Consider the following 18,100-nt stretch of genomic DNA (forward strand, 5'->3'; position numbering starts at 1 on the left):
ATGGCCTCAAGGCAGATTATAATCAAATTTAGGAACAGAGAAAATTGTGTACCCCCTTTTTTTGTGGGTGTCCTGACTACAGGGTACATGGTGCCCAGGACAATGATGGATTTAGGATTTTGCCACTCCTAGCCGCTAGTGGTACTGTTGCTCTCCCCACCCCAAGGGACTACAGAGCAGAAAGTCCTAAGGCACACAGCCTTCGTTGCTATTCGCTTCCTGCTCCATGTTCACCTCCTCCTCTCATGTCTCTGAATTATAGGTAATGTGTTGCTGGATTAGGTAACAGAGTGGGGTTTTTTTTACTCTCTCGATAAATTGAAGTGGGGAACATGGGACGGTGGAGGCTGGAATAGGCAGTAGAACAGTTTTTCTTCACTGTGTCTCTTTTCAGCCTCACCCCCTCCCCTCCTGTTCTCTGCTGAGTGAGATTCAGCATAGCTGGGAGGCAGCAAATCATCAGCTGGCCTGTTGTTCCCGCCAACACCCTTATTTTTGCCACCCTAGGCACAGGTCTAGTGTGCCTTTGGCAAATCCAGGACTGGTCCAGGAGCCAATTACTGTCCCTCACTCTATCCACAACTGCAGGATCCTTTCCAGCAAAAGGGGGGGGGGGGGGGGGGGGGGACGACAGGACAGAATAATCCTCCAAGAGCTAAGACAGTCTCTCCATCTCTTTCTTCTGCAGTTCACAGTTGAGATGTCCTTGCTTTAATCTACAAGCAGTAGAGAGATAGTGGATACCCTTCAAGAAGCTCTGCCCAAACAAATGGTAATGGAACCCACAAGGGTTTCCTTTTCCCTTGTTTTAATGTATTGCTTTGAAAACAGTATTATTTTACCCATTTTTTACAGAACTTAAATTAATTTTGTAACCACTTTACTAACTTTTAAATTGTCTGTTTTCTTATATTTTAAGCATAAATTGTCTTGTTTTTTCTCTTTATTTTAATTATATTTTAATTAGTTTTAATTGTTTTGCATTTGTTTTAATCAATTTTATATAACTTTTGCAATGTATTTTGAACTTTGTGTTTATTTATTGTACACTGACTAGATTGTTTTATATACCATCAATTTGTAAACAAACAAATAAAAGACCTAGTGCTTACACATATCTCTAATGTTCATGTAGGTGCTCACCTGAGCACCAGTGATCATCAGAGGGTATGGTATGATATTGCAAATAAGATACAAAAAAGGCACACGAAGACCTGAGTTTTGAATTTCAAAAATAGGGGCTTATGCTAAAATGGGGATGATCTTGGAGGAAGAACTAGAAGACTGGGAGAAAATGAGTGAGGTGGAACAAATTAAAAGGAGCTACTGTATTACAAAGGCAACAAATCTCTCTGTTAGAAAAGTAAACTTACGTAAGAGGAAAAACAAACTGATCTGGTTCTCAAAGGACTACTGAAATACTCAAGGCAAACAGAACAGCATTCAAGAAATATAAGGGATCCCAAAAACAGGAACACGGGGAAGAATACCTAGTGAAAATAAGGAAGATGAAGAAAGTAATCAGGAAAGCAAAAGGTCAAGTGGAGGAAAGGATTGCCAAAAGGTAAAGTGAGGTGACAAAACATTTTTCAGATATATCAGAGAAAGAAGGGAGGCCCGATGTAGTATAGTGACAAGGAGCAATGTATGGAGAAAGATGAAGAAAAGGCAGAAATATTAAACAAATAATTCAGTTCAGTATTCACAAAAGAAAACCCTGGAGAAGGACCATTGCTGGTTGAGAAGACTGAAGATAGGGGGTGAGGTAAACGAACTCAGTTTACAGAAGAGAATATATAGGAAGATCTAGGGAAACTGAAAGTGGACAAGGCCATGGGGCCAGCTGAGGTGCATCCCAGGATACTGAGGGAGCTCAGAGATGTGCTGGCGGGTCTGCTGAAAGACCTAGTCAATAGATCCCTGGAAACTACAGGCCAGTTAGCCTCACCTCGGCAGTGGAAACATTAATGGAGATGCTGCTGAAGGAAAGGATAGTGAACTATCTACAATCTGGTGAGTTGCTGGACCTGAGGCAGCATGGATTCACTAGGGGAAGGTCCTGTCAAACAAATCTGATTGATTTTTTTTGATTGGGTGACTAGAGAATTGGATCAAGGAAGAGCGTTCAACGTGATTTACCTGGATTTCAGCAAAGCTTTTCATATAGTCCCACATAGGAGGCTCATGAATAAAACAAGAAGCTTGGGACTCAGCGCCAAGGTGGTGGAGTGGACTACAAACTGGTTGACTGACTGGAGACAGTGTGCAATGCTAAATGGAACATTTTCTGAAGAGACAACCGGGTTAAATGGAGTGCCACAGGGATTGTTTTGGGACCAATTCTGTTCAATATCTTTGTGAGTGACATTGTGGAAGGGTTAGAAGGTAAAGTTTGTCTATCTGTGGATGATATTAAAATCAGCAACAGAATGGACATGCCTGAAGGAATAGAAAGAATGAAAGATTTAAGAAAGCTTGGAGAGTGGTTGAAGACTTGGCACCTAGGATTCAATGCCAAGAAGTGCAGAGTCTTAAATCTGGGGTGTAGTAATCCAAAAGAGCTATAGGTAATGGGGGATGAAGGGCTGTTGTGCACGGAGCAAGAGAGGGACCTTGGGGTGATTCTTTGATAGCAGGGTTGGTTCTTTGATAGCATAATTTTTTCATTAAAGAAAACCACCTTTGTTTCTTTGTTCTGCATTTCTACAAATATCTCCTCAGTTTCATTATCTAATAGGGATGTGAATCGTGTCCTCGATCGTCTTAACGATCGATTTCGGCTGGGAGGGGGAGGGAATCGTATTGTTGCCGTTTGGGGGGGTAAAATATCGTGAAAAATCGTGAAAAATCTAAAAATCGCAAAACCGGCACATTAAAACCCCCTAAAACCCACCCCCGACCCTTTAAATTAAATCCCCCACCCTCCCGAACCCCCCCCCAAATGACTTAAATAACCTGCGGGTCCAGCGGTGGTCCGGAACGGCAGCGGTCCGGAACGGGCTCCTGCTCCTGAATCTTGTTGTCTTCAGCCGGCGCCATTTTCCAAAATGGCGCCGAAAAATGGCGGCGGCCATAGACGAACACGATTGGACGGCAGGAGGTCCTTCCGGACCCCCGCTGGACTTTTGGCAAGTCTCGTGGGGGTCAGGAGGCCCCCCACAAGCTGGCCAAAAGTTCCTGGAGGTCCAGCGGGGGTCAGGGAGCGATTTCCCGCCGCGAATCGTTTTCGTACGGAAAATGGCGCCGGCAGGAGATCGACTGCAGGAGGTCGTTCAGCGAGGGTTCCGGCGCCTCGCTGAACAACCTCCTGCAGTCGATCTCCTGCCGGCGCCATTTTCCGTACGAAAACGATTCGCGGCGGGAAATCGCTCCCTGACCCCCGCTGGACCTCCAGGAACTTTTGGCCAGCTTGTGGGGGGCCTCCTGACCCCCACGAGACTTGCCAAAAGTCCAGCGGGGGTCCGGAAGGACCTCCTGCCGTCCAATCGTGTTCGTCTATGGCCGCCGCCATTTTTCGGCGCCATTTTGGAAAATGGCGCCGGCTGAAGACAACAAGATTCAGGAGCAGGAGCCCATTCCGGACCGCTGCCGTTCCGGACCGCCGCTGGACCCGCAGGTTATTTAAGTCATTTGGGGGGGGTTTGGGAGGGTGGGGGATTTAATTTAAAGGGTCGGGGGTGGGTTTTAGTGTGCCGGCTCACGATTCTAACGATTTATAACGATAAATCGTTAGAATCTCTATTGTATTGTGTTCCATAACGGTTTAAGACGATATTAAAATTATCGGACGATAATTTTAATCGTCCTAAAACGATTCACATCCCTATTATCTAATGCACACATTTGAAGAGAGTTCTCAAAACAAATCATTGGACTGATGAAATAGGGAACTGCAAGGAAATTGTCCTGCAAATAACAATACCCACTTACATTGATATACCACTACACGCACTTTATTCATATTTATTACGTGCTTAATGTTAAACATTATTATTAATCTTGATACAATGCAATTTAAAACAAATAAATTACATCATCAGTAGAATACTAATGTACAATAAGAAAAAAAATATAAAACGAAGGATTAACCTAGTGGTTAGCGCAGTGGGCTATGAACTAGGGAAACCAGCATTCAAGACCCACTGTTGCTCCTTGTGACCCTAGGCAAGTCACTTTACTCAGATACAAACTTACATTATAAACCCTCTAGGGATAGGAAATATTTACAGCACCTGTATGTAATCCACTTTCAAATGCCAAAACGCAGAATACAAAATCAAATAAATAAGCATAATTTAAAACAATAATAAAATTCAGCAACCTAACATACTTAGGGGTAGATTTTAAAAGAATGCGCGCACGCACATGGACGCCCAATTTTATAACATGCTCGTGTGGGTGCACACATGTTATAAAATTGGGGGTTGGCGCATGCAAGGGGGTGCACACATGTGCATGCGCCGACGCCCACGGCCTTCCTCAGTTCCCTCCCAGTCCGCTCCAATTTCGGAGCAGACTGGGAGGGAACTTCCCAACCCACTACACTAACCTCCCTTCCGCTTCCCCTAATCTACCCGCCACCTAGCCCCCCCCCCCCCCCCCCGAAAAAAACTTTACCTTTTGTACCTGCCTCGAGGCAGGTGCAGGTTGCATGCGCCAGCACCCTGCCGGCACACGATCCCCCAGCACAGCGGCAAATGGCCTCTAGCCACGCCCTGCCCCTGGAATACCCTGCCCCCTCCCCTTTCCCGAAGCCCCGGGACTTACACGCATCCCGGGTCTTTACACGTGAGGCAGGGCCTTTGAAAATAGGCCTGGCGCGCGCAAGGCCACCTACGCTTATAAATCCCCTGGATTTACGTGCGTAGGCCTTTTAAAATCTGGCCCTTAGCATAAAAAATAAAGGCAAGACAGCAAAGTAAAACATTTAATCTTTCTCATAAGACTGTTAGCCATATTTTCACACAATTCCTAAACTTAATAAAATTGAGTGACTTACAACATACATATATATATGATTGCTTTTATATAAAAGCTATAAAATATAAAGAAAGATATAGAAACACAGAAATGATGGCAGAAAAGGAACAAATAGTCCATCCAGTCTGCCCAGCAAGCTCATGGTAGCATCTGCTGCACTGTACAGGTCACCCCCCCCATACTTATCAGTTTCCCAGACTGTAAAAGTCAGGGCCCTTGTTGATTGCTGTATAAGTCCAATCCCCTGTTACCTCTTGCCGTTGAAGCAGAGAGCAATGTTGGAGTTGCATCAAAAGTATAAAGGCTTATTGGTTAAGGGTAGTAACAGCCGCATCAACAAGTTACCCCCATGTTTATTTGTTTTCCCAGACTGTAAAAGTCAGGGTCCTTGTTGGTTGCTGTCTGAATCTAATTACCCTTTCTTCTTTTTCCCCTGCCATTGAAGCAGAGAGCAATGATGGAGTTGCATAAACAGTATGAAGGTATATTGGTTAAGGGTAGTAACTGCCACACCAGCATGTTACTCCCATGCACTCTTTTCTTCATTTCCATCCTCTAGCCTTTAGGGATCCACAGTGTTTATTCCATGCTCCTTTTAATTCTTTCACTGTTTTTGTCTTCACTACCTCCTCCGGAAGGGCATTCCAAGCATCCACCAACCTCTCAATGAAGAAATATTTCCTGACGTTGCTTCTGAGTTGACCTCCCTGGAGTTTCATTTAATGACATCTAGTTCTACTGATTTCTTTCCAACGGAAAAGGTTTGTTGATTGTGCATCATTAAAACCTTTCAGGTATCTGAAGGTCTTTTTCATATCTCCCCTGCATTACCTCTCCTCCACGGTATACATATTTAGGTCCTTCAACCTTTCCTCATAAGTCATTTGATGGAGACCACCCACCATTTTGGTCACCCTTCTCTGGACCGCCTCCATTCCATCTCTGCTCTTTTTTGAGATACAGTCTTCAGAACTGAACACAATACTTAAGGTGAGGCCTCACCAAGGTCCTGTACAAGGGGATTATCACTTCCTTTTTCTTACTTGTTATTCCTCTCTCTATGCAACCCAGCATTCTTCTGGCTTTAGCTATCGCCTTGCCACATTGCTTCACCATCTTCAGATCGCTAGACACTATCACCCCAAGGTCCCTCTCTTGCTCCATGCACGACAGACTTTCACCCCCCATCACATTCAGCTCTTTTGAATTACCATACCCTAGATGCAAGACTCTGCAGTTCTTGGCATTGAATCCCAGCTGCCATATCTTTGACCACTGTTCAAGCTTCTGTAAATAATGTCTCATTCTCTCTACTCCTTCCGGCCTTATCCAGTCTGTTGCAGATCTTAGTATCATCCGCAAATATACAAACTTTACCTTCTATCCCTTCCACAATGTCGCTCATAAAGATTTTTAACAAAACCAGTTCCAACACCGATCTTTATGGCACTCCACTTACCACTGTTCTCTCTTCAGAGTAGGTTCCGTTTAGCATTTCACGCTGTCTTCTATCCGTCAACCAGTTTGTAATCCATGCCACCACCTTGGTGCTCACTCCCAAGCTTCTCATTTTATTCACAAGCTTCCTATGTGGAACCATATCAAAAGCTTTGCTTTGATCACATAGAACTCTCTTCTTTGATCCAATTCTTTGTCTCCCAATCAAAAATGTCAATCAGATTTGTCTGCCAGGATCTTCCCCTGGTGAATCCATGCTGCCTCGGGTCCAGCAATCCTCTTGACTGGAGATAGTTCACTATCCTTTCCTTCAGCAGAGTCTCCATTAATTTTCCCACCACCGAGGTGAGGCTCATCGGCCTATAGTTTTCAGCCTCTTCTCTGCTACCACTTTTGTGAAGCAGGACCACCACCGATTTTCTCCAATCACTTGACACCAGTCCCGTTTCCAGGGATCTATTGAACAGATCATACAGTGGACCCGCCAGCACATCTCTGAGCTCCCCCAGTATCCTCGGATGAACCTCATCTGGCCCCAAGGCCTTGTCCACTTTCAGTTTTCCTAGCTCTTCCCATACATTCTTTTCTGTAAATGGAGCTTCTTTAACCCATCTCCATCCATGGTCTTGTCAACCAGCAATGGTCCTTCTCCAGAGTCTTTTTTAGTGAACAAGGAACTGAAGTATTTGTTTAATATTTCCGCCATTTCTTCATTGTTCTTTACACATTGCTCCTTGTCACCTTTCAATTTCACTATACCACTTCGGGCCTTCCTTCTTTCTCTGATATATCTGAAAAATATTTTGTCTCCTTGCTTAACCTCTTTGGCAATCCTTTCTTCCGCTTGAATTTTTGCTTTCCTGCTTTCTTTCTTTGTCTTCCTCAGTTTTAACAGATATTCTTTCTTGTTTTCCTTTTTCTGGGATTCTTTATACTTCTTGAATACTGCTCTTTTTGCCTTTATTTTTTCAGCTAGCTCCTTAGATAACCAGATCAGTTTCTTTTTCCTCTTACACTACTTTACTTTCCAAACATATAGATTTGTTGCCTTTGTAATAGCTCCTTTTAATTTGGCCCACTGTTGTTCCACCTCACACTCATTTTCTTTTTTTTTTTTCTTTATATTTTTGAGGTAACAATTTTGTACAAGAAAGTCGACAATTACAAGATAACATCATGTACATAATTGTATGCAAAATACATATCAATATTATTCTGTATTATAACATATTATAACAGTACTATAATATTTTACTATGGTTGTCTTCCATCATAGCAAAAGTCCCATATTTCACTGAATGCTGTAGTATTTGAAATGCAAGTAAACATTAAAACATGTAGACACAATAACTCATGAAGACCATCATGGACCTTAAGGTTTGTACTGTACTGATGTATTTAATCATATACCAATAAACTATATACCAATAAACTATATTGTTTTATTGTAACTTTCTCTCTCCCTTTATCTGATTCTCTTTATTTAAAGTTCAAGGTTCTTATTGAAAATATTGTTTTTTACGTAACGTTATGCTTTACACTCCTTGTTATTTGTAAACCGGGTTGATGTGATGCCTATCATGAAACTCGGTATATCAATCAATCAATCAATCAATCAATAAATAAATATTCAACAATCCTCACATGCGTTTTTCTCATTTTATTCCTTCCCCTCCAACCCCCCTCCCCCCTACTACAAACCCCACTGACCCACTAAGCCCTGCTTCAACCAAAGTCGAATGTCCTTCTTATATTGAGGCATCAAACCTCCCTTGCCTCTCCAGGTTATCCAGGGTTTCCATCTAAGTTCAAACTTAGTAATCTGCTTCTGCCTAAATGCAATCAGTTTATTCAAGTAACAGACAGTATCCAGCCGTCGTACCACTGTGGCCACAGTAGGTACCTCAACCTGTTTCCAACAAGTTATTTCTAGATGCGCCACAAGTATGATTTGTTGTATTAAATATTCCTTCGTTAGAGGCTGTGTACCCATATGAATGTGTAGTACAAACAATACCGGATCCTTATTGATCATTTCCCCTACTACCTCTGAGAGGAGGCTAGTTATACCATCCCAAAAGTGGACCACTTTGTGGCATGTCCACCAGACATGCATTTCCCTGTACGTACCCGGATCAGTCCAGACTCCTGGGTTTTGCGCCCCCCCCCCCCCAGCAGATGGAGACAGAGCAGTTATCAAAACAAACTCCGCCTATAAATAGGCTGGTGCCACCTACAGTCCGGCAGTATTCCTCTGTCTCCAGCTGTTATGAACATTTGATGAATTATATGGACATTTATAATAAGACTATCCTTCCACACTACCTGTTTGATTTTTTTTTTTGATGGTCAGATATTATGCCTTTTCCTGCTGCCTTGTGCTTCCTATAGAGCAATGGGAAATTTGAGGTCACTTCATGAGCAAATATAATAATTTCCCTGGGATGACAGTTGGCCCTGCAGGAGGATTTGTTATTTTGTACTTTGCTGCATCCCAGTAACCAGTGGACTTTCTTTAACCTTCAGCCCCCTAGAGTATTGGCTGAGCTCCTGACCAGTGGAAGCAATACGCTGTTCTGTTCCTAGAAGTGGTTGTTGTGAATTCAATTAGATAATAAATTCTACAGGGAAGGGAATATCTCTAATGTGTATTTGTACAATCTATGTATGTCAAGTAATACTATAGAAGTAAAAAGTAGTAGTAGTAGTAGTTCTGTCACCTGGTGCATTCATTCTACTTCAGGTATAATTGTGGGGTATGTGAGGTGATTCATATTTAGCTAGTAACCTTAATAAGAAAATAAAGGTGCTAGTTCTTTGATAAAATGCAACTGATTTCTAAAGCAAGCCTGCACTGAGAATACCTTGCATGCTGCATTCTACTTATTTCTTTCCAGAGCCCAGATTTACCTTTGAGAAATGCTGAATAGATTCCAAGGCTGTAAGCACTATTACCCTAAAAAAGTTACTTGAATTTCTATAAATGTGGTTTATACAAATAAAATTTGTTTAAAAAAATCACCCAAATGTGTGCTTTCTCTAATTCCAAGGTTTGAAGGGTGGATTCCTAGGTCCCACACTATCTGCATGAAGACAATGGATTCCCAACCTCATCTCCTGCTTTCTCTGCTTCCAGGACTTAAGGGTGAGATACAGTAAGCATGGGGCCAAAGTATATTTCTTTCCTGATAGAAAGTAGATTCCCTGGCTCCACACTGGCTCACTCTGTGTTCCTGAATCCCACAGCTGTGTGTTCAATTGCTCTGTCTGCCTGGAGCAGGGATTCCCTGATATCAGCATGGTCTTTCTCCTCCTGTGGATCAGGAAGGGGGATTCCCTCAGCTGTATGCTGTGTAGCATATCTAGCCCCCAGTCAGCCTGAGGAGCAAAAGCCTTGGAACTGAATCTGGATCTAGTGCATAGCATCACAACTGAACCACTGGGCCAACCCCAGCATATGTACAGTTTACAAGAAGTGACTGTACTTTATCTATGGGTCCTGTAGTGTTGAGTGGCATTAGTGCTTTTGACTATATTTAAATGAGGCAGTGTAGCAGTGATTGATGTATGTGCACTTTTGGCTGATTACTATTAGTACAACCTGAATTTGTGGTAAGATCAAGTTTAGATGGCTTCCTCTGCTCAATTTCTGATATTGGAGATTTCAAGAAAAGCACTCTGTGTAACAGGAAAGGGATATGAAGGCTCATACATAATGTAATGATGCTAATAATGTATTATGCAATTCCAATCAGGTGTTAATCTAAAAATCCATGTAGGCACATTTTCCAAATTTGCAAGGCCTTTATCCTGAGTTTTTGATGTCTTACATCAGAGCTCTCCATCGAATCTTTGAGGAAACCAACTTATTTAAGCAATTTGAAATCTTCTCTTTTTTTCTATTGGGATATTCAACTTGATTTTTGAATCTTTTTAACAGTAAGTCTATAAGAAAAGGTAATAAAGTGTTTTCGCAAAAGCATACTTCCCCCACCAACTTGAATTGAATGGGTGTACACATATGAATAAATACGCTAACTTGGAATTTTAGAGGGAAAACAAAGTTGCTTACCTGTAATGTGTTCTCTTTGGACAGTAGGACAAACTAGCCACACTAGTGGATGATGTCACTGAATGGTGAAGACACGGAACACATTCTTTCTAGAGCTCAGAAGGATCTAGAAGTCTTTCTGAGCATGGGCAGTTGTTCACACGCAGCTGCTGCCATGCAAGCCTCTTCAGGCCTTTCATTATCTAAGCTTCAGCTCTAGGGAAGGAGAGTGGGATTGTGTAGCTAGTTTGTCTTAGTGTCCACATTGAGTACCTTTTACATTTAAGCAACTTTGAAGTCTTAGATAGGTTTCTTAAAACTGCTTGGCCAGGACTACTAACACTGCGAGGGTCATCATTCAGATAGTAATGTTTGGTAAAAGTATGTATAGAGAACCAAGTGACCACTTTGCAGATATCTTGAATTGAGGCAGAACAGATATGAGTTATTGAAGTTAATATTACTTTCACCCAATGGGCTTGAATCTTGGCAGAAAAATGCTTTCCAGGCCCTGCGTAGCACAGGAAATGCAGTCAGAGCCATGCAGATAAGATTTGCTTCTTAACTGGTAAGTCCTGCTTAGCTGGATTATAAAAGAAACAGTTGGGGATATATTCTGAAAAGTCTGAAGATCCTATTCAGCTTTGTTGGAATGAGGTTTTGGAAATAATGTTTGCAGTACAAGGACTGATATGGAATTGATAAATGACTTTTACTAAAAATTTAGGGTAAGTCCTCAGGAATATTCTATTTTTGAAAATAAAATGTAATGAGAGAATGTAAGAATCCCAACACAACACACTATTATATGATATTTGTTATAATATTTTAACTACTCACCTTCTGTTGTAGATCTTTAGTAAGTGGTTTAATATGTATTGGAACATTTCACCTATTAACATGTTAACTCCTGCTTATGATCACTGCCTCGGTAAACTGTCAATATTTGTTGATTTATCATTATGAATGTTATTTTTGTAAACCATTGTGATCTTTATATGGATCGATGGTATATAAAATGTTTAAATTAATAAATAAAATCTGTGTGTAAGGTGTATGGATTATTAGAGCCTGAAGCTCACTCATTCTACATGTTGAGGTTACTGTTAGGAGTAACACTTTCCAGGAGAGAAACTTGACATCCACCATTGTTAAAGGTTCAAATGGCAAATTCACTTGTAGGAATCCTGTTAGTCCCCTACTAGGATTTAGTTAGAAGGTACCATAAGTGTGAGAAAAGACACAGTAGCAGCCTTGTGGGTTTATAGCGCTTCTTTGTGGAAGCTTGTAAATAGTAAGCTTTGACATTTCCTGTAGCCAAAATGGGCCCCTTGTAAGGCCAAAGGCCCCGGTATCCCCTTCTTCCAGGAGAACAGGTAATTGTTAAGGCTATGTCCAAATTAAAGTAATTCTAAAAGAAGAATTTCACATCAGATCACAACTTCCCTTTTTCTTATTTTATTATGAAAGATATCAAGAGAACCTAAAGCTGTTCTGAATCTCCAAGCACTTACAATCAGTTATATAAATCATACATTTAATTGTATACATACCAAAATCAAGAAACATGATGCAATGTCCTTATGTATTTCCTTGAATTATATCCTAAATGTTCAGTTGCTATGCCACTAAACTTCCATTCCCAATCCAATATTAATTTCCTTAATTACATCATAATGCCATGGCACGCCTCACTACCAGCCATTTTAGGCCTCAAGGCCATGTATCCATTATTAGCTATTTTGTAGATGGCAACATGTGATGTTTTTCTTCATCTCAACTCAAAAACATGTTTTTCATCCCTCTAAAACAGGAAGCCTTGCAGCTTCTTTCTGACCAGGCTCCAGGTACAAATCTCTAAGATTGCCCTGGATTCCAGACATCATGATTGAAACATTAAATTATAAGGCAGTGGCATGCAAAAACAGCATTCTTAACCTGACTTAAAACTTTTCCACTGTGACACTTATCTAGCTGGCCTAATTAGAGATCCAAGAATCACAGAGGTCCCAAATTGAGGACATCTTAAAACTTCAATTCCACAGTTCTTCTCTTTTCTTAGATCTCAAAATGTAGGCCAGCTATTACGACCCACGAGTGCATGGCTGTATCAAACCAGTAGTTGGCATCTCACAGTTGTAATGGTCCTCACCTTTTCCACTTTCCCTGATCTTATATTTCTAGATCTTCTTAGATTTTAGACAGATCTATATTGATCTTTTAAATCTTCATTGCTATTAAGGGAGAAGCAGGGGTCACATTTTTCTTACACATTGATAAAATACATTGGCAGCACACGCAGGACAATAGTAATCCAACCAATCCCAACACAATGATTAGTATCCATCCCATTTTCCTTCCAAACCATGTCCAAATTCCCAAGATATTGCCTCCATTTCTTTTCAAAATTGTTATATACTTCATGAGCCTTATGGGCCAAGTCATTCACGGTATTTATGGAGTGCACAATTTGCTTTGAGTCAACATAAACATAGGCACAGCAAGACATTGATCACTTGACAGATTCCTCCTTTCTCTGCCAGCAAAATGTCTAGTGCCATATCTATTGTTGAGAACTATTCCAGCTAAAGATTTAAATTCTCTCTGCAATCCTGCAAGGCTACTCCAGTTTCCATGGAAATGTTTTCTACAACAGTGTTCATAAACTTCCTTTTAAATGGGCCTCATGCATATTTAAAGTTACAACTCCTACATTGGGCATAAAAACTCTGCAATAGCTGACCAACCTGATCTTCTCACTCTTTGGTTGGGATATGCAATCAAGGAAGTTTGGGCTGTTGTGTCATGGGCAAGAGTGAGATTTTGGAGCTTGAAAACTGAAAAATGTGGAACAGTATAATCCCAAAGTGATACAATAGTATTCAGTATGTACATAGGCTTTTATGGCTTGTATGGAACTCAAATAAGTGTCTTGGTTTAGCATAGACTGTGGGGTTCTCTTTTTGATTTCTATTATCAGAGTAGAGGACATAGATGTGATTTGCTTTCTGCTTGTGTGACACTGTTTGGATACCCCATTCTGATTATAAAACTTAACCACTGCAATAGGGGATCTAAATAATAATTCTGTTAATCAAAACAATTGCAGTGTGCCACTGAGGTATTTGGTAAGGACAAGAAATTACCCATGTTTTCTTTACCATATACATAATCATCCAGGTTTGCAAATACATTCTCACCCGTTTGATTGTAGTATACTTTACATCTACTGGCCAATATTCAGAACATTCCTTACTAAATATAAAACAAGTGTTATCATATTCCTATCCCTCTGGGCTTCCATTAGGAAAAATTAAACTGCATTTTCACACATAGGGTACTCCTTCGCATGTACATGTGTACATGCTTTGTCCCTTTGGCAAAACATGGAAACTCCAGCCTGCTGGGGTTGCGTGGTAGGCCAAATTGATTATTACCATGGAAGCAGGAGGTGCCACAGCATTTAGTCTGCGGTTTCCTTGTTTCACCAACCTGTGAGATTTAGCTGGCACTGCATGAAACAAAGAGGTGGCCAAAACGGTGGATGCAGAGGCAGGAATATGAGAAGAGATCCGGCAAGCAATCAGGTTATAAACTTCTTGGTATGCCTTAGTAAGATGTACATAGCCATTATCTTCAGGAACCATGAATGGGCCGGCTACTATCCTAGGTTATAGAGCCAGCACTGGCAGAGAAAATAGATGTATTTTCACTTTGATGCAACCACAAACATAGATCTTACTTCTTTTTGCACAAATGTGTCTAGGACAAGCACTGTCCCCTAAGGTATTACCATCAACTTGGAGGGCTCCACACCTGCGGGGCTGTGTGAGACAGGCTGATCACTGGCTTAATCAACAGTCTTGGTTCCGGTAGGCAGCCGTTGGGTCTCAAGTCGATCTAGATGAATTGCTCTAGAGGGTGCATATGCTTTCTTACAATGGTTGAAGAGCACCCAATGATCAAGGCCCTACACTTTCAAAGCAGAGTGACTCACCAACAGTATTTCAGAAGGTCCTTTCCACCTAATCCGTAAGCAGTACTTCTTCTTGAAAGCTTTATAGTATACAAAGTCACTTGGTTGAATGACTGGAAAATCTGTGTTAGGCAGGCCTTGGAACGCTGGAGAAATCGGTTGAGCAATCTTCTTGTTTTGTTAAGCAGCTGTGACACAATATAAAATCAGTTCATCTTGTGCAAAGTTCATATCTATGGATAACTTAGGCATACTTAGGAACAGACATTTGCCTTCCAAACAATATTTCATGAGGAGTAAATCTATGTTTGCAGTTAGGCATATTTCTTATACTCATCAAAACCAGGGGTAAAGTATCAGGTTACTTAAAATAATATCTCATGAGTTATTTTTTCCACTTTAGTCCTTAAAATCTGATTGTATCTCTCCATAAGTCCACTGGCTTGGGGGTCTGTAAAGTACAAGTAAATGTATCGTTATACCCAGGGCAATCCCCAAATCTTGCATTATCTGTCCAACAAAATGGGGACCTCTGTCATTTTTTTATCTTGGGAATACCAAACCTTGGAATTAGTTCAAGTAATTTCTTAGCCACAGTCTGTGCATCAACCTTAGCAGTTTGAAACCTCTCTAACCACCCACTAAAAAGACAGACCACTGTTAAAATGTAAATTCATTACTTGCGGCATAGTTATAAAATCCATTTGCAATCTCACAAATGGACCCGGGGGCAATCTAATGTGAGGGTGCAACACAAGTCTCTTCCCCACATTATAGAGTGCACATGTGGAACATATTTGTACTACTGCCTGTACTATCAGGCCGATCTTTGGCGCCAACCAATGAGACAAAATCTCTTTCATCACTTTCATTTTGCCAGAGTGCGAAATGGAATGAATCACTTGGACAACAAAAGGGACAATGAATGCTGGGGCATCAGGGAGTTGATTGGGCCCAAGCCATACTCCACTAGAGGTACATGTGCATCCCTGTTGTTGCCAGCAAAAATGTTCATGAATTGTTTCTTGTAGCTTCAGGAGCTCCTGTTGACTGATTTGTGCATATATCTGTAAAGGAAGCAGAGGAGTTAAATTGGATACAGGGGGGGTTTAACCCCCCATGTCAGAGCCACTTGATAAATGGCAGCATTTGCCATGGCGTTTCTTCTCACCTCGAAGGAATCCAACAGCCTGTGGAGGAAAAGCAATAATCATGGTGTTAAAATAATACAGTATTCTAAAACAATTCTGGGGCCCCAATGAAATTTAAAAAAAAGAGAAATTTGAGTAAAGATCATGGACATTTCTCTTGACAACAAAAAAATTGAGCATGCTCAAAAAATCTGTTAGTATCCCTTTTAAAAATTATTCTGGCCAGTGAAGCTTACGTTGTCTTATCCTAAAGAAAAGAAAAGTAGTAAGTAAAAACTGGGTTGGCCAAACATAGGAGGTTTTAGCATAGGGTGGCTTTCTCTCTGCTCCCCAGGGTCTGTTTAACTCTTTTAAGCTCTGAGTTCTTATACACTGGTGAGGGGCTTCTCCCTTCACCTAAGATTCCTTGTGGGTTTGGATCTTAAGGAAATCAGGTAAGACAGCTGTACCCAGTCCCTTACAAACAGATCTTTTATAGTAAAATTAGGAATGGTTGAATCTGACATAGTCAACCTTTCCTCAGGGGTCCACAGGGTTCCTCTCTATCCCCCACACTCTAACATTTATATGGCCCCTTTATGCACATTTTTAGCAGGCTTAGGATTAGTTCACTTTTTATATGCGGATGACGTCCAAATTCTTCTATTAACGATTCACTACAATCCACCCTGAAGCTATGGGATATTTACTTCAAATCTATAAAACAACTACTTACCCAGATGTCTTTGTCATTAAACAATTCCAAAACTGAGATTCTTTTTATTTGCAACAAAGTTACGGATAAGATTTTAACTGATATTAGTATGAGCCCTCCTTCTTACAATATTAGGCAGGAAACTAAGGACCTTGGCTGCATCCTGGACAGAACTTAACACGAAAGCTTCAATAAAAGCCATAACTAAAGATGGTGTTTATAAATTACAAATTTAAAAAAAGCTGAAACCTTTGCTTCATAGCAATGACTTCCGTACTGTCCTGCAGACCCTCTACTAACTAAACTTGATTATTGTAATGCCCTCCTTTTGGGCCTTCCCACCTCATCCACTCGTCCCTTGCAACTCCTGCAAAATGCAGCAGCACGTCTCTTGACCAACACCAGAAAGTACGACCATATCACTCCCATTTTGATGGACCTTCATTGGTTGCCAATTCATTTTCGAATTCAATACAAATGCCTGACACTAATTCACAAATCAGTTTATGGAGATAATATAGAATGGTTAAATGCGTCCCTTCACATACATATTCCACAACGCAATTTAAGATCTTTAGGTAAAGCACTGCTATCAATTCCATCACCTAAATCAGCCCATTTGAATGCAGTCAGAGAAAGGGCCCTTTCATTGGCAGGACCAAAACTTTGGAATTCACTCCCAATTGATATCCAGTTCGAATCAAACATAAACCCATTCAAAAAAAATTAAAGACGTGGTTATTTGAACAAGCTTTCACCAAACCAGGCTAATCCCTTGTTCTCGTGGTACTCTCCCTTTTATCTTATTAAGTATAATCATCGAATTAGTCCATTATTGGAGAAATTACTTACCTGATAATTTCATTTTCCTTAGTGTAGACAGATGGACTCAGGACCAATGGGTATAGTATGCTCCTGATAGCAGTTGGAGACAGAGTCAGATTTCAATCTGACGTCAGCACTACATATATATCTGTGCACGAGGATCTGATCCTCAATTTTCTCCTTGAAAAGCAATTATGGATATGTGTGTGTTTGGATAATTTTGATTAATTTGGTTAACTTGATTACTCGGATTGGATGAGTAGTTAGATCACAAGCAGATTGTGATGAGTTCCGGGAGGGCCTTCTGGGGTTGGGGGATTGGGCATTGAAGTGGCAGATGAAATTTGATGTGGATAAGTGCAAGGTGATGCATATAGGGAAAAATAACCCATGCTGTGGTTGAACAATGTTAGGTTCCATATTGGGTGCTGCCACCCAGGAAAGAGATCTAGGGGTCAAAGTGGATAACACATTGAAATCATCGGTTCAGTGTGCTGCAGGCAGTCAAAAGAGCAAACGGGAATTATTAGAAAGGGAATGGTGAATAAAACAGAAAACGTCAATGCCTCTGTATCACTCCATGGTAAGACTGCACCTTGAAAACTGTGTACAATTCTGGTCACCGCATCTCAAAAAAGATATAGTTGCGATGGAGAAGGTACAGAGAAGGGCGACCAAAATAAGGGGAATGGAACCAGCTCCCCTATGAGGAAAGACTAAAGAGGTTGACTTTTCAGCTTGGAGAGGAGACGGCTGAGGGGGGGATTATGATAGAGATGTTTAAAATCATGAGAAGTCTAGAACGGGTAGATGTGAATCTGTTATTTAGTCTTTCAGATAATAGACTAGGGAGCACTCCATGAAGTTAGCATGTGGCACATTTAAAACTAATTGGAGAAAGTTCTTTTTCACTCAACGCACAAGCAAACTCTGGAATTTGTTGCCAGAGGATGTGGTTAGTGCAG

The sequence above is a fragment of the Rhinatrema bivittatum genome, chromosome 3 (assembly GCF_901001135.1).
Source record: "Rhinatrema bivittatum chromosome 3, aRhiBiv1.1, whole genome shotgun sequence".
NCBI lineage: Eukaryota > Metazoa > Chordata > Amphibia > Gymnophiona > Rhinatrematidae > Rhinatrema > Rhinatrema bivittatum.